The 15875-nt window shown below is 48.7% G+C and overlaps 1 protein-coding gene across 2 annotated transcripts in view; it reads right to left on the reverse strand.

Annotated features, from left to right (window-relative positions):
• Positions 1-15875, reverse strand: part of LOC137781058 (transcription factor HIVEP3) — a 36444-nt gene that overhangs the window by 15593 nt on the left and 4976 nt on the right. The gene's annotated exons all lie outside the window — the stretch shown is intronic.

Genomic DNA, 15875 nt, shown 5'->3' on the forward strand with positions numbered 1-15875 from the left:
AGGAAGCCACTGATGCGGCTCCTAAATGGTGTCAGATCAAACCCACCAGCTCCGAGGAGCAGTTTGCAAAATATCAAACCACCGGGAACACACCAACATTTCACATGACACGCGATTACCAGCTTATCCACAGAGAGAAAGGAATGAGTGTAGAGTGTGTGTGTGTGTGTGTGTGTGTGTGTGTGTGTGTGTGTGTGTGTGTGTGTGAACATTATGTGCAAAGAGGCTTTGTCAGCAGAAACAAGCACTGATGCAGGTACATGAGGAAACCCCCGACACATATGATAAGAGATCACACTCCACTTCCTTCACGCTGGCACTCACTCTCACACTCACTCACACACACACACACACACGGTCTCTGTCCATCGTCTCTCCTGCGTCCATTAAGTCCAGCAGTTCTTCTATACTTTCTAAAAGTGTAAATCCCATTAAAACTACATTTAGATCGACTCCTGCTCAATACGTAGCGGCGTCTTTGCAGCAGGGTTTTTTTTTGTACAGTTCAAACTTCATTATGATGCGCAGGAGAGTGCGGCCGGGGCAGTTTTGTGTTCATTTCCTCATCAATACCCAGACGCGTCCATGCAGGTGGTGATGACAGACCCAAAATATTATATATATATATATATATATATATATATATATATATATATATATATATATATATATATATATATATATATATATATATATATATATATGGGCTAAACGGTAAATCACCTCGTGCCCTGAGAACAGACAAACCCTCTGAAGTGCTTTTTTAAAAAATCTGCTGTCATACCCCTCAACACACACACACACACACACACACACCAACACACACACACACACACACACACACATCTCTCGCCCCATTCTCTCTCACTGGTGCACGTTCCCATGGAAACCAGCCTACTCTGAGCAACGGCAGATGGAGAGGGAGCTGGAGGTCTAAATTTATCTCCCAGCATCCTTTCTGACTACAGACGCACACTGGCAGCAGGAAGTGAGGAGGTTGAAAAAAAATGCTGGGCCTCGGCGCGCATTGACAAGCTGGCCGTGACCCCCCTCGACGTCTCGTGTCCTCTGAGTGACACCGCAGCCGACGAGAAACGCGACAGAAAGCGCCCGCGACAGCTTTACCACGAGGGTCGCGGCCTCAGCGCGGCGATACGGCACCTGAGATCGCTCAGGAGGCTCCGCAGCATTCCTGAAGTCTCAAAAAGGTGAAGGGAGAGTCGAATCGCGGTCCGTCCCGCCGCCGAAAACAGAGCCGCCGATCAAACCACAAGGATACCGCACAAGTCTCGCACCAACCGATCAAAGAGCCGCGGGAAGAAACACTTTTGGTTTGATCGCAAAATGACGGGAGAAGAAGCCAAGAAGAAAGAGCCAGACGCCCCGGTACCAGCGTGAAGACAAAAACAACCTCAGAGAGCAACACTCGCCACTCACCCGGGGATATCGCGGCTGTCAGGAGGAAGCCGCTCGCTAAGGAGGACGCCGTCTGAAAAAACACCACATACCAGAGCGCTCACTCACTCGCTCGCCCGCTCGCTCTGCTCCGTGCACCTCTGCAGGGTGGAGAGGAGGGTTTCACGGGGCTTTGATGAGACTGGCAGTTCACCAGCGTCGCAGTGTTCACTTTGATTAAACACGAGCCGGCGAGCTGCAGGTCAATACCGGCCATTAAATCAAACACGAGTGGCGCGGCGGAGCCGGGTAACGCACACCTCCACGGCGCTGAGAGTTTTAATAATACCCCTGGCGGTCGGGAAAGCCAGTGACATAATCAACTGTAGAAAAAAAACAACAAAAGTGGCCACAACTTTGACTAAATTGCACGCTTGCGCCGATTTTCCATTACTTTATTTGCGGCCAGGACTTTCACGGATGGATGTCGGCTTTGCGTAGACACTTAGTTCGTCGGTGGGGGAAGGCTTCCTCAGCCTGAGACTCTTGATTTGGATTAGGAAAAAATTCCACAAAATGCCCAGGAAAAAAGAAAAAAGAAAAAGGGAGTAACCTCAGGCCAGATCGACCGGAGGAGGGATCCCTCTTGCAGAGCGGACATTCAATAGAAATCTTAAAGACTCTTTCACACTAAAAATAAATACCCTTCAGCGTGCTAAAATCAACTCACTTATTTGGTCCTGAAACAGTGAGATGTCGGACATGGATGTTGGACTTCTTTAACTTCTTCAACGAAATGTCAAATGTCAAATTTGAACTAACAAACAATCAAATGCACACTCGCATGGAACTAAGTAAGTCATTTACAATAGCTGACAAGAAACGTAATGGTAGGGAGGGAAAGACGGGACGGGCGGAGGAGGGGGGGGGGGGGGGGGGTGGAGAGACCGGGATGGATTTAAATAAGAGAGGAAGACAGGGAGCGAAAGACAGAGAGTGAGGGGAGGGGAGAGAGAGAGACAGAGAGAGAGAGAGAGAGTTTAGATTACCTGACAGAGCAGTCTGGTCTTCCCCCTCAGAGACGCTTCACAGGCACTGTGAGACGAGCAGGGAGAGCCAGAGTGAGAGCGGATATGACTGTTTGAGTGGGTGTGTTGCTGAGAGAGAGAGAGAGAGAGAGAGAGAGAGAGAGAGAGAGAGAGAGAGAGAGAGAGAGAGAGAGAGAGAGAGAGAGAGAGAGAGAGAGAGAGAGAGAGAGAATATCTGGGGGTGAGGCAAAACAACAAAAAAAAGAGTGATGAAGAGAGAGGGAGAGGGGAAGACAGTAAATGAATGTTTCCACTGTACAAACGCAAAAGGGGAGGAGGAGGAGGAGGAGGAGGAAGATGCGGTATAGCAGGCAAGGAGCTAAAAGCGACTCTTATTCTCCCCCCCCCCCCCCCCCCGAGCGGGAGCAACATCTCCACCGAGTCCCACCGTCCTCTCTCTGAAACCCACATGTCATGGCTTCAACTGTCACTTTTCTCATCGCGACCAACGTGCACGGCAGCAGACCGACCGGTGGGGAGGAAACAAAAACGCGCGCGCCGACAGATTCAGCTTCTTAAAAGTCGGCGTACATTCCTCGGGGCCGGCGGCCCTGCCAGTTGGAGAGGATTACAAACAGGTCTTACGTGGGGTTTCCCCCCCTCCCTTGTCACACAGGACCCTGAGGGCGATTCCTTATCGGCAACGTTTTCTTATTGTAGTGGTGGATGAAGAAGGCAGGCTTCTTCCTCGGTGACAACCCCCCCCACCCCACCCTCCTCTCCCTCCAGCGTACACGTGTCTCATTTACGTTAATCTCCCGGTCTCAGTCCCAGCCACCGTGCTGCATCTGTAAATGAATTCCAGAGTGGCATCCATTCAAGCAAGCCCCCGCATTACGCAGAGCTCGGGCTAGGCCTATCAGCGAGAGAGAGAGAGAGAAACAGAGAGACACAGAGAGAGAGAGAGAGAGAGAGAGAGAGAGAGAATTGAGAATGAACGGAGGTCCTGCTGTTCCTCAGAGCTTCGCCTCACTGGCAGAGCACAGGAAGTGTGAGTCACACGCTCGAAAATAAACACACTCCACACAGCGACGACGAGCCGGCGAGCAGGAGGACGAGCGGCTGGCCGGGCCGGCCGATCGCAGGCCGGCGGCACGCGGCGGCACGCGGCGGCGGCGGCCTCTCCTTCTCCGATTGATCGATTGTACTTGCCACACCTGTACCCGTTCGCCCTCCTTTTCCTGCGCTGCGTAGACGTCTTCTGATCCTTGCGCCTGTGCTCTGGGTTTCCTCTCTCCTTTCATTTGGTCCCAGTCAATAGGCGTGTTGTTCAGGACTCGGTGATTACCCTCCTGGCTCCGCGCGGCTGCTGGCTGGCTGGCTGCTGTGAGCGACTGTTGCCGGCCTGATGCTGGACTACTCTCACAGGCCGCTGGGCTCCGCGAGGGCCGAGGCCCTGCATTGTGTCTGCCCTGACTGTGCTCATTGTCACCCTTTTCCCCAGCACACACACACACACACACACACACACACACACACCTTCCGTACTGTACTTTCCCTGCGAGGAACCTTCACCCATCCGTCATCCCTTTGTCCTCTGTTCCTCAGACTGAGGGGTTTCTGACGGAGGTGGGGGACCGGGGGGGGGGAAGTTGAGGCGGAGGCCCGGGAAACAAAACTGCCACTGTGGCAATGATTGACAGGAAAGTTGCCCCGCGCGCGACGCAGCGATTAGCGAGGCCCGGGGACCGAGCGCTGCCGACGCGCCGTCTGGTGAGGAACTGGTGAGAGCTGGGAGCTGTTTAAGTGGAGCGGCGGCAACGCTGAAGATAACAATTGCGAAGACGGGGGATGAAAATGGGAAGTGCGACGACCGTGAAAAAGGTGCGAAGGCATGCCGTAATAAATGATAACCATGCGCTGCCTTCTGGCCCGGGCTGACATTATGCAAAGCTGGTTCCTCAGTTACAGTAAATGGAAACAAGGGCTCCCCTGTGGTATCGGTCACGCGAGATGATTTCACATACATGACACGCGTCGGACTCCCTTATATAACGCACAGGCGACACCTGAAGTGCACACATCATGCTTTATGAGAAACTTCATGTTGTTTTGGAGCAGCCGCAGACTATAATTTAGACCAAATGAGTGGTTTGCGCATTTACAGACAGCCGTACAGATGACATTTTTGGACTTTTACCCCATAAACTGCAGACAGGGGCAGTAAATTGGGCAACGATGGGAGTATTCAGAAAAGGGTTCTCTCTGTTCCAGAGGCGGATTATTTCAGACTTGTGGTTCTCCCAGTAAACTGACCTCCTGTCTGTTCATACGTCTGTGGTGTTATGATAGAAACAAAACCCATTTGAAAAGAGGGAGCCCGCGTAAAAGCCACTGTGTGTAAAGTGTGTCTCTACCTGTTTGTATTGGATTCAAAAAAGAAAAAGAAAAAAAGGGGGTTAAAGAAGATGTCCGTCTCACCGAGTGGGCGGAGTCTTCTGGGAACACGTCAAACCACTAAATCCAAGTCGTTACGCAGTTAAACGTATCCAGCTACATGTACCCATCACTTCATTCTCACGATCCGCTGGCAAATGCAACAACGTAAAACTTAAACGGGCCATGTTTTATTTCGATTTTCCCAAAGCCAGACATAAACCCGGCCACTTTTCTCCTACAGACTGACACTAATGAGTGTTATTGAGCCACTAATGTCCAAGTGTTTGTAATACAGGCGCCGAAATGCTCCGTCAGTCATTTCGATGCGTCTCTGGTTGATTGGTTTTTAATATTCGAGTATATTCAAATATACACATGCGCAAACGAGCACACAAGCCAGACGCTACACAGCTAGCGGAGACCGACCGGCCTGCTAATGGAGTCGCGCATGCTAGTCTTTTGTTAAAGCCAATCGATACGTATCCTCGGCAGATGTGATATCGGATCCTGTAAACCACTGAAGGACTGACCGCCCTCTGTTTAACCGTTTCTGTTTTTCATCTTGAGGTTTTCCCTCTCGGTCTCTCTTTTCTCCGTTCATCTCCATTTCGCCGAGACACAGAAATGCGTAATTCCCTTTGCGTTTTGCTTTTCGCAGCCACGCTTCCCCCAGCATTTCATCCTCAACTTCAGCCTCGCAAACGCACTCATTATCTTTTTTCCTGTTGCATTAATAAGCCCCACTGTCTTTCTCTGCGGCAAAGTAAACTTTATGTGTGTTATGAGGAAGGCTACCAGGAAATCACGTCCTCGGGGTTGCTGTGGGTAGTGATTATGAAAAAAGGAGCCCGACCCCGAGTACAGTCCCTGATTGCTAAGTGATATCATACACAGAGTTGATGTATCATTAGCAATTTGCGACGGTAGGGTATACCCAGCTATTATGGTTTATACAATTGTAGTGTTTTTCTAAGTCTTAAGCGTCGGTTTTGATTCACTGCCTCGAAGAAAGAAAAAAAAAAGGCAGAATGGTCTTCTGACGTGAAAGAAAAACATCAGGGACCGAAACCGGGGGTGCAGGGTCTGGGGCCTCTGAGGGAGTGACTGGAACAGAAGTGAAACAGATACCGTGCCTGTTAACGAAACCTCATCTGCCTTTTGACAGCTCAATACCCGACTCAAAATGCCGCATGAGTGCTGTGCAAAAGAGATAAAAAAATTTAAAAAAGTGACCAAGCAAAAGGGGGGTGGGGGGTGGGGGGGGCAGGAGTGGTTAAATATAGAAAGAGGAACTGACATTTTCAAAAGCTGTCCTCCCCGCGCCCACACGTTTCAGTGATGCGTGGATGTCAAGTTCACACTGCAAATTCTCCCACGCAGCTTATTGTGCCCGTCGTTCACAGTCGACTGCTTCGTGTTTGCTCTCTGGAGCCGTGGCGCTCGAGGCCGTCGCGAGGGGAACATCTTCAGTCAAAGTGATCGGAGATGGGAGGGAGGGGAGGGAGGAAGGGGGGCGGGGGGGTCAAATATATATGCTGCATGTTTCTGAATCGGCCCGTACAGCTGTCGTGTCGTGGGCGGTTTATTTTCATGTCCACTGAAGTTTTTTTTTTTTTTCTTCTTCTTCTATGAAGTCACCCATGCGGATTCCTGCGCGCCGCTGATGGGAAAGCCTGTGCAAGTTCCTCTTTTCTGCAGCTGCGGGCCCCGCCTCCCGCGCGAAGCTGCAAGCGGGCACGACGGGCTCCGCCGCTGCAGCGCCGAGCGTGACCTGGCGGCGCCGCGCCTTATCGGCACATCTCAGGAACCTGTGACCGTGTTCATTCGCGCCGTGGAAGCTGGAGCTGCTGGGGCTTTTCAGCGCCGCCTGCACAAACACAGACACGGGGGCTGAAAGCGGGGGGAGAGGAGGGGGGGAGGAGGGGGAGTCAACAGGTGGAAGCTCAGTCTGAGTGTGTTCAAACACGAGGACCAGGCCGCAGAATGCATCAACACGGCCTCCGTCTCCGTCTCTCTCTGCATCGCCGCCTGGCAGAGGGGCACCCTTCTGATCAGGGAGTTTACTCAAAGCCGGCCCGGTCCAAGTAATTGCTACCCACCGGGACAAACCACCCCATTCAGCCTAAGTGTCGGTTGACAGTTTACTCGCCCTCCTCCGGCCGGCGTGCCACCGCTGCCCATTCTGTGCGGTGCCACGCCGCATTAGCGGCCTGTCGACGGAGGCGCACCGGCGAAGCCACGCCTCGGCGGCGGCCCTTCAACACCGCCGATGTGTGCGAGAGAGAGTTGGAAAGAGCGCGAGACAGGCGGCAAGATGGAGGATTAGGAGAGCGCGTGCAAATTGCAAAAGGAGAGCGGCAGGGACGGGGACGTCTCGTAACACGGGCCTTTCGTCTCTTTGGTACGTGGCCCGGACTAAGTAGTGGCTCTATCTGCCAACTGAGACAATCTTATAAAAAGGCTATCAAATGTGTCAACTGGCGTGTGGGCTCTATATCTTGGGACTGCAGCTCCAGGGCTGAGTGAGACAGCTCATCAATCACACACGACAATCAAGCGCAGCTAAAACTGTCTCTTAGTACATCTGTGTGTGTGTGTGTGTGTGTGTGTTGGTTTGGGTCCATGGGAAGTGAAATGCTGAACCTACAGAATACACGTCAACCATGAAATGCACTGATTTTCTATCTCTCGCGGTGTCTGGTCCTATGAAACGTTTTGGCTTTAATTGGTCCGTGTTTGTGAACCGTCTATCTGGGTTGACGTCCCGACTGACACAGGCTCCTGGTTAATAATCCAGAGCAGCGGTTTCTGGAAAAAATAAGTACCGGAAGTCAATTTTAAACATTGCTGACCGTGCGTCCTGTGAATTATCCTAAATAAAGAATTCATTGATTCTCAAAAAAATCGAGAGTTTCCAAAACAAATCCAAAGTCTCAGGGAAGAAATTGTGTGACGTCGAGGCCGACGTTTATGAGACAGGTCTCTCAAAACCTGGGCAAATACGTTTTAAAAAAAAACAAAACTTTTTTACCAAACATTGTTAGATCATCATGCTGCTTTCACTGCGCTAATCGTGACAGCAGCAGTCGTCAACAACAGGTTGCTGGAGCTACAGAGCCTTACTGTACTGTCAACACAAGGTCGAGAAGGATTAAGGCGTCAAGACGAGTGTCAATACCTGCACGCTGCTTAGTAACAAAGCACCGAGGACAAGCAAACACACACTGGCGTCCAATTTCTCTACCGAGACTCTGACTACGAGGAAGTCGAATTACTGTAAAAAAAAAAAAGAAGTGTTTTGCTTTGACAAACAAAAAAAAACAGTTCTGATATTAAAATTAGAAATCACACGAGGGGACACCCTCGTGAATCAAACATGGCCCACCTCGATGCAAACCGACTGGCCCACTTTGGCGTGAGCAGACCGAAAACGTGTCACCGGCTGCACTCGTCGTTGCCGTGCGGCGCAGTCGAGTCTGGCGGCCGCGGCGTCTTGTTCCAAAGTACAGTAGCGAACCCGTAGTCCTGCACGCTGCTTCTGAAGGAGATCGAATCAGTACATAACACACACACACACACACACACATCATAGATGATCCTTCAAATGCGCCCACCCCCCCCATTCAAATTGCTCAGGGACACGAGCCCCAAAGGTCACATGACCCGCTTTAGGAGCATTAGCGGCGCATTCCTCCAGCTGTCGTCACCTCATAAAGATCTGGTTAGGAGAAACCTGACTCTAAAAGCCGGCTCGCCACCTTTCCCTCTTCCCCCGCTCTTCCCACACACACACACGCACACGCACGCACACGCACGCACACATACACACACACCTGCTCGTCCTCAGACAGAGCTGCGTCCTCCTGCTTGTGTGCGACTGATCATTTGAATACAAAGCAGAGAAACAAAGATGCCCTTAAAATAGAGATGCGGTGGCTTTTTCACAGAAGCACACTGCAGAAACACAGCCAGAGAGAGAGAGAGAGAAAGAGAGAGAGAGAGAGAGAAAGAGAGAGAGGCAGCGACATGAGCAAGAAAGTGAGACACTATCGATGTAGGATAGGTGGCTGGATACATTGATTTCCTGTTAGTTCTTGCCCGGTTACGTACGGCTGATTTGTCATCCAATACAGGTTGCGCTGTCTCTGAACAGGCCCTCAGTGTCGCTTCGCGGGCTCTTCCGTGTGGATGTACACACACATCGGATCATTATGTTACCTCGGAGAATGTTTACTGTGAGAGCTTTCTGTCCTGCCAGGTTACAGCTATCTAAGCTTTTCCCACCAGGGCTGTCGTCTCTTCAGGAACTACATTAAAAAAAATTAAAAAAAAAAAGTTCTGGCCTTTCCACCGCAAAATAATCACGCGTGACGCAAAGCCCCATTCGGTCACATGCAATTGTTTAAATGCAAGTCGTCAATGCTGGATGAGTTGATCGCACCAACGTGACAGAGTAGCAGAGGAGCAGAAGTACGGGGAGTTCGGGAGAACCCAACGGTTTGACACCACTCGGTTCGTGGCCCTTGTTTGCCCTCCTGGCAGAGCGTTGGATGAGATGATGATACCGCTCTCACGTCTGCCCATTTAATACGAGGTATCAGTTACTGAGCTTTGCACAAATACTGGAAACAGAGAGAAACAACCGCAAGCCTGCCTCTAAATGGTAAGAGAATCTGCACACCACCACCTCTAGAAGTCGAATAATTATGACATTATGTCATACTTTTGTTTCTGGTTTCCAGTGTTTGTGCAACGCTAACTGGCTGCTGACTGTGGCCTTCTAATAAATGGACACATGTAAAAGTGTTTTTCTCGAGCAGGATTATTTTCCAAAAAGGTCTAAGTACTTCTTTAAGTTCCACACAGCCGGCATGTAACACCTATAAGGCCTTTCATGTAACGACAGCAAACTGACTGAATGTTTTTATGTCTTTGTGGCTGAGCGTTTGTACTGTGGTGCTATGCGGGACAGGAAAGAAAAAAAAACCTTTTTATGTCTTATGATTTTTTCCGTGGATGGGATTTCAATAGTTTCCATGCTTCAAATTCACTGCATCTGTTGTCATCGCGGTCCAATTCCCTCGGATGATTCAGCTGCGCACCTCGTTTATGAACCTCAGTCCAAACACAATGGAAACTCTCCCAATTTGAGAAAGAATTGGAGAATCGCAGATGACTTTGATAGGATTTTGTGTGTGAATCTGTCTTTCAAACACACGACATGATTGTGTTCAAACACAGGGCCTGATGCCTTGCTCTGCTGACACTAAACATCCACACAGTAAGGTATACTATCAACAGGTCGGTACAAGTTAATTCAGTTCCTATTGAGCTGACCAATAAGGGAAACCTCGGCGTAGTCGGTTTCTTCTGACGGGCACCAAGTTTTCCAGGTTTCGAGAAAACATTTCGAAAACAGCGCAATCCAAATTAACAATGGGAAGTTCTTCAATAGTTTTTTCAGTAAATGTTTAATGATTAAGACTTAATTAGTGCTTTCAATCAAGCTATTTCAACTTGATTAAGATGAAGTATTCTAAAAAAAAGGACAACACCCTCCCCGGCCCCTTGATAAACAGTAAACAGTATGACTCAAAAGCATTACAATGATGTAATCTAATCAAAATGTTCTAAAAACAATACACATGTGTTTATGGGACATAAGTAGCTGATGACACAGTCATAAGCATGAACCCACAAAACGTAAACAAGTGGCGAGACGAGTCATCCTCCAGTGAGAGTGGAAATGTAATAAAGAAGCAGCCAGAAAATGCAAAACCACACAAGTTAACCCGCGTCTGAACAAATGCAACACAGTGAAAGGGGAGCGAGTTGCACCAGCTGAGGTTTGTGATCACGGAAAGAAGGAAGAGGAGATCATGACCGTTTTAAATTCAGTGAGGACAAGTTATGGTCAGGCAAACGCGTATACACCCGAATACAAAACTGTCTCAAACACAGCAGAATCCCTTTAGACAGGTCTTGGCAGAGCCGGTCTTGTCGGCCCACAGTGTTCCCTCCGCTCATTGTGGTCTGGCAAGACTCAACAGGCATTTGGTTGATTGACAGGTCTGGTCTTCACTCAGACATCAACAAAAAACATCTCTGACTTTAAGGATAAGACAAGGACATGTGCCACCCGACTGGCTAGACTGCTGCATGTTGGCTACGTTGAATTCAATGCTGCGTATAATGTAACACTGACTACTACACACTCAACAGTTTGTAGTAGCGACAACAGAAAGTATGTTACTGGATCACCACTAGTTAATTAATATTAAGAGTAGAAATGTTGAATAAAGTAATATAATCATCTACAGTCATGTTAGCGTCTCTTTGAGGCAAAGCAGTTCTTTGTGCTAACCCCTAATGTCGGCATGCTAACGTGCTCACATGCTAACATGCTTACCTGCTAACAGGCTCACATGTTAGCATGCTCACATGCTTACCTGCTAACACGCTCACATGTTGGCATGCTCACATGCTTACCTGCTAACACGCTCACATGTTAGCATGCTCACATGCTTACCTGCTAACACGCTCACAGGCACAAATGCTTACACGCTAACATGCTCACATGCACAAATGCACACACGCTAACATGCTATCATGCTCACAGTGTGAAATGCTGACTTCCTGATGTTTAGCAGGGAATAATAACATGTTCACTATTTAGTTTAGCCTGATAGCATGCTATAGCTTGCTAATTATAAATACACGGTTCAGCTCATTTAGCCGTGAACTAAACTATTAGACATATTGAAACGTTGACCCGCTAGATGAAAAGTCAGCCGATCGCCAAAGTTAGAATAGGATTCATCATCTGGGCACCGAGTTGGTAAGTAAGTGATATAGGTGAATGCTAGCGGACTTCCATCCACAGGGAGGGATTTTACAATGTCTGAATAATAACATTTGTATGACATTATTCTGAAATATTGCACAAAAACAAGCCTCCGACAACATAAGCCTTAGTTAGACTTATCCAAGTGAGTGAGCGAGTGACACTGACCTTAAAATGTGATACGATTAACATCAGCAGACTAAAAATACACCGTATCGTGTCAATAGACTATGCCCTCGTTGGCCCCGGGGGGGGGAAAAAGAAGGGGAAGACAAACAGGGAAAAAGACTGTGGTAATGTGATGAGTGAATAGTTCATGTATTGCATAACAGCTTAATCAGAGTGCTACCATCTTACTCCGGACAACACATGGTTTGCTTATTTAGAAAATAGCTAAAAAAAAATAATGTAAATTACTCACATTTTAAATACATGCGGGAAAAATTTACCATTTGTGTGCTTTGGGAATAACTGCATGATTTGAGAAATACATTTTCTTTATATTAAGTGTGATCTCTATAGCTTAATCTCAAGCAGCTTCTGTGTGAACGTATGAACACAATGGTTGGTGGGGAACTGGCTGCGGCGTAAGGGGCAGCAGCTAAAGTCTTGCCTCGGGCACTAGATGGGTCAGGGCCTCTGTTTGGGAACAACCCGTGTCTGTATAAAACTTCATGGCCACCCAGCAGAGATATTTTAAATGGTCACGGGTGGACTGAAAGAACCCCCCGAAATTACGGACAGAAATAAACAAATCAATAAATAATCACCCTCGGTCTAAAGGCCGAGTCCGGCTTTTGGACACAGGCTTGTTTGAGGACAGGCGGAGTAGAGCGGGAAAGCCTCAACGCGATGAAATACAACGTTCGCTGTGGAAAACTGCACAGAGGATAAGCTGATAACACTGTAGTTACACAGAAAAGCAATAAACAGCGAATTACACTGATTGATGGGATGAAACAATGATACTCTCTGCTACGCAAACTGCAGCTTCGGAAATTTCACGGCTGCACTCGAGCTTAAAAAAAAAAGAAGAAGAAGGAAAAAAAAAAATGTTGCCCCTTTCCCGTCCTTCGCAGCCTCTCCAAACGCCATCGAGCGAGCCATCCGACCTACGACTTGTGTATCTGTCATGCTGATAGCAACACGACCAATCATGAGAGCCAAAACAAACAACAATGACCAATAAAAGAAAGACTGTTGCGGGCTCAGCAACGGGGGGAAACCTCGCTCTCACAAGACCGGGAGGAATCATCCACCCCACGGGCTGACAAAGGAACATTATGCTTTCCTCACACACATACACAACAACAACAACAACAACAACAAATAAAATCTGCCATGGAATATAGCGCAAGACTCTGGATCTACAATCATGTAAGTTGGAAATGTAATCGCACACAGGGTGTCTTTGCTTTGTTTTGAATGCCTGCAACTACGTACATGTCGCTGAGAGACAAATTGATTTCTCCACTCTATACCCGCCCTCCTCCTCCTCCTCTTCTTCCTCGTCTCGCTCCAAAACTCTTACCAGGGCTTCTCCTGATCTCCCTCTTCTGTGTAATTGAGGCACTCCCTCAGTAATGGACACCCTACTCAGGGGCAGAGAGTGGGAACCCGGCCCCGGTGCTCCGGCTACTGTACCCAATACCGATTAGCTTTTCAGGTCGCACACCACTACATCTTGGTCGTGAGACAAAGAGAGAGAGAGAGACAGCGAGAGTCCTGGAGAAGACGGAGGAAGAGGAGTCGAGAGGGAAGCTGGCCGCGGCTCCGTGTCTCTCCTATGGGTGCGGGTGTCAAGAGTGAAATATGGCGTTCACGATGGGGGCCCCGAGAAAACAAACAAACAAACATGTGGACACTTCACAACCACGTTGCCCTCCGTCCTCGCAGCGAATTCACTGGCTCGGCAACCTGTCAATCAGCTGACATTGGGGCGAGAAGAAGAGGAGAGGAGGAAGGGGTGGGGGGTCCTCAGAGGGCGAGCGCGGGAGCCATTAAGCATATTAGAGTTGCAGAGCGCTGATGAAAATTTCCAAGTCTGCAGTGACAAAGCTGGGGTTGCTCCCTGGCACTGTGCTGACGGTGCAACGCAGGGAGGAGGCGGGGGACTACCTGGATGCTAACGCTGGCTCTGCTGACTGTCTGAGGCTGTTGAGGACGGGAGGATTATGTAATAGAAATCACTGTAACACCTCAGGAGGAGGTTCATACTGAATTATTTGTCGTTCCCCCCCCCCCCCCAAAAACGTATGCCAGCATGCGTGGTGAAGTCAAAGCTGTGTTGCCTTCGTTATGGCTCTCGGTCATAATTCATAGAAGATTTATAATATCCAAAACAATTGAACTTTGCTGTGCCTCTGGCTCAGTGTGAGGCAAACACTGCAGAGTGAGTGTAGAAAATGGTTTGATGGATGCAGGACTTCTCGACTAATTGCCCAAATTCTGCCTCTTTCCTCAGCTCCGCCCACAACTCATGCATCCTTTGCGACCCCAAAAGGTGTCGCAAACCTCGGCTTCGGCATCCAGCAGCAGAGAGTAAACATGAAGCCCGGTGACGAGCGGCACCGGCTTTTTTCTTTTTTTTTTTTAAATCGTCTGTTTAATTTCTCACATGCGCCTGGTTGAACCTGCCTGCGTCTCTGCGAGACAGAACATCCTACACAGTATCAAACGAAAAGGGTTTTCTCTACCTCCCGTCGCCATTCACGCCGAGCGGCACCGTCACGTGACGATTGGTCGCAGACTGTTAATCCACCGTGACGCGGTGACAAATGGGACGCGAGGTGACTCCGCCCGGCGCATCGCCGAGTCGGGCTCGGCCGCAGATGATTCACCCGCTGTGTCAAGTCTTTTGTTTGACCGTCTCATCGAGGATTACTGCGCTTTTCAGACAGGAACCCAAACAAACAAACGCGGGTTCGTCGTAATCTCAAGCCCGCATTCAGATCAGTGACCGCTCGTGTCACAAATGAAGTGGTAACCAGCCGAAAGGTGGACGTGTTCTTGCTAAATAAATTACCTAAATGAATGCAGACTTGATGCAATGATGAATTACTCAACTTTTTTTGCTTGTTTCAACACTCTCTCAACATAAAAATCTCCTAAATTTAAATAAAAAACATTTCCAAAACACATCAGCACAGCTTGAATAACTGTCGGTTGTGACGTAAAGTATAAGTGACGAGTAGTGAATGAACTAAACTACTGGTAAAGCCCTTTAACTGGCTTTTCCTGTCTGCGGTGACAGTATAGTTACTTCTGTTCACTAGACAGTTGACCCGAGGAGGGCTGCAACGCGACATAACTTTGTAGCTGACATCTTCAGGGTTGACATCTTCAAAAATCGACTAATCGTTTCCGCTCGACTCAAGTTACTCGCAGAAACAAGCGTCGCTGCCTGACAATGGCATTCTTCTCATCCTTTCTTTCTCTCACAGTCACCGTTTCTTTTCAAAGTACCTGCGTGTCAAATTGGGAAATTCCCGCGCCGGATTTAATTAGCCTTGCGCCGCGTTTCTCAGAGCCACCCCCCCCCCCCCCAGTAGTATTTAGCGAGAGAACCTGCGTGCTTTGCAGAAGTTTAGGCCTCCGCTTGGTGATCCTAATTGGTTTTACGAGAAAAAAAAAATTCCCGGCCCCAACTCCTGCAGAATAATTGCGGGCTACGAAAGACCTCGCCGCTGCATCGGCGCCGTACAAGTGCACCTCGGTGTTGTGAGATAGGTCTGGCAGTACGAGACTAGAATATGACAGGCGCTCGAGGTTTTTATTGAAGTACAGTAGTCGCCTGTGTTCTGTTTAGACCGAGCTAGCAAGGTCGTCTGTAGGAATGCTTAAGCAAATATTGACCTTCAATTAGGTGAAACAGACGCCCTCGCTTAGGGGGCCGCGGTATGGAAGCATCAGCAAAAATATTGTACACATAAACAGTCACAGAAAAAAAAATATATATATATAAACACACATATATATATACCTACACACAAACACTCTTCTGTAAATACATTTGCAGTGTGACATCAAGTGGAAGACTTCTGCAAAACCTGAAGCTTTTTAAAGTTTCACCCTCCATCAGGACGTCGGCTCAGCATCAGTAGCGTCGCAAATCACCGCAACAAAAATCGCAGACCCAAAATCTGTCGAGATGTGTGCCCTTCAATCGG

This window comes from Clinocottus analis, unplaced genomic scaffold, assembly GCF_023055335.1.
Source record: "Clinocottus analis isolate CAN_PGR_092001 unplaced genomic scaffold, fCliAna1.0.p SCAF_9, whole genome shotgun sequence".
NCBI classification, from domain to species: Eukaryota; Metazoa; Chordata; class Actinopteri; order Perciformes; family Cottidae; genus Clinocottus; species Clinocottus analis.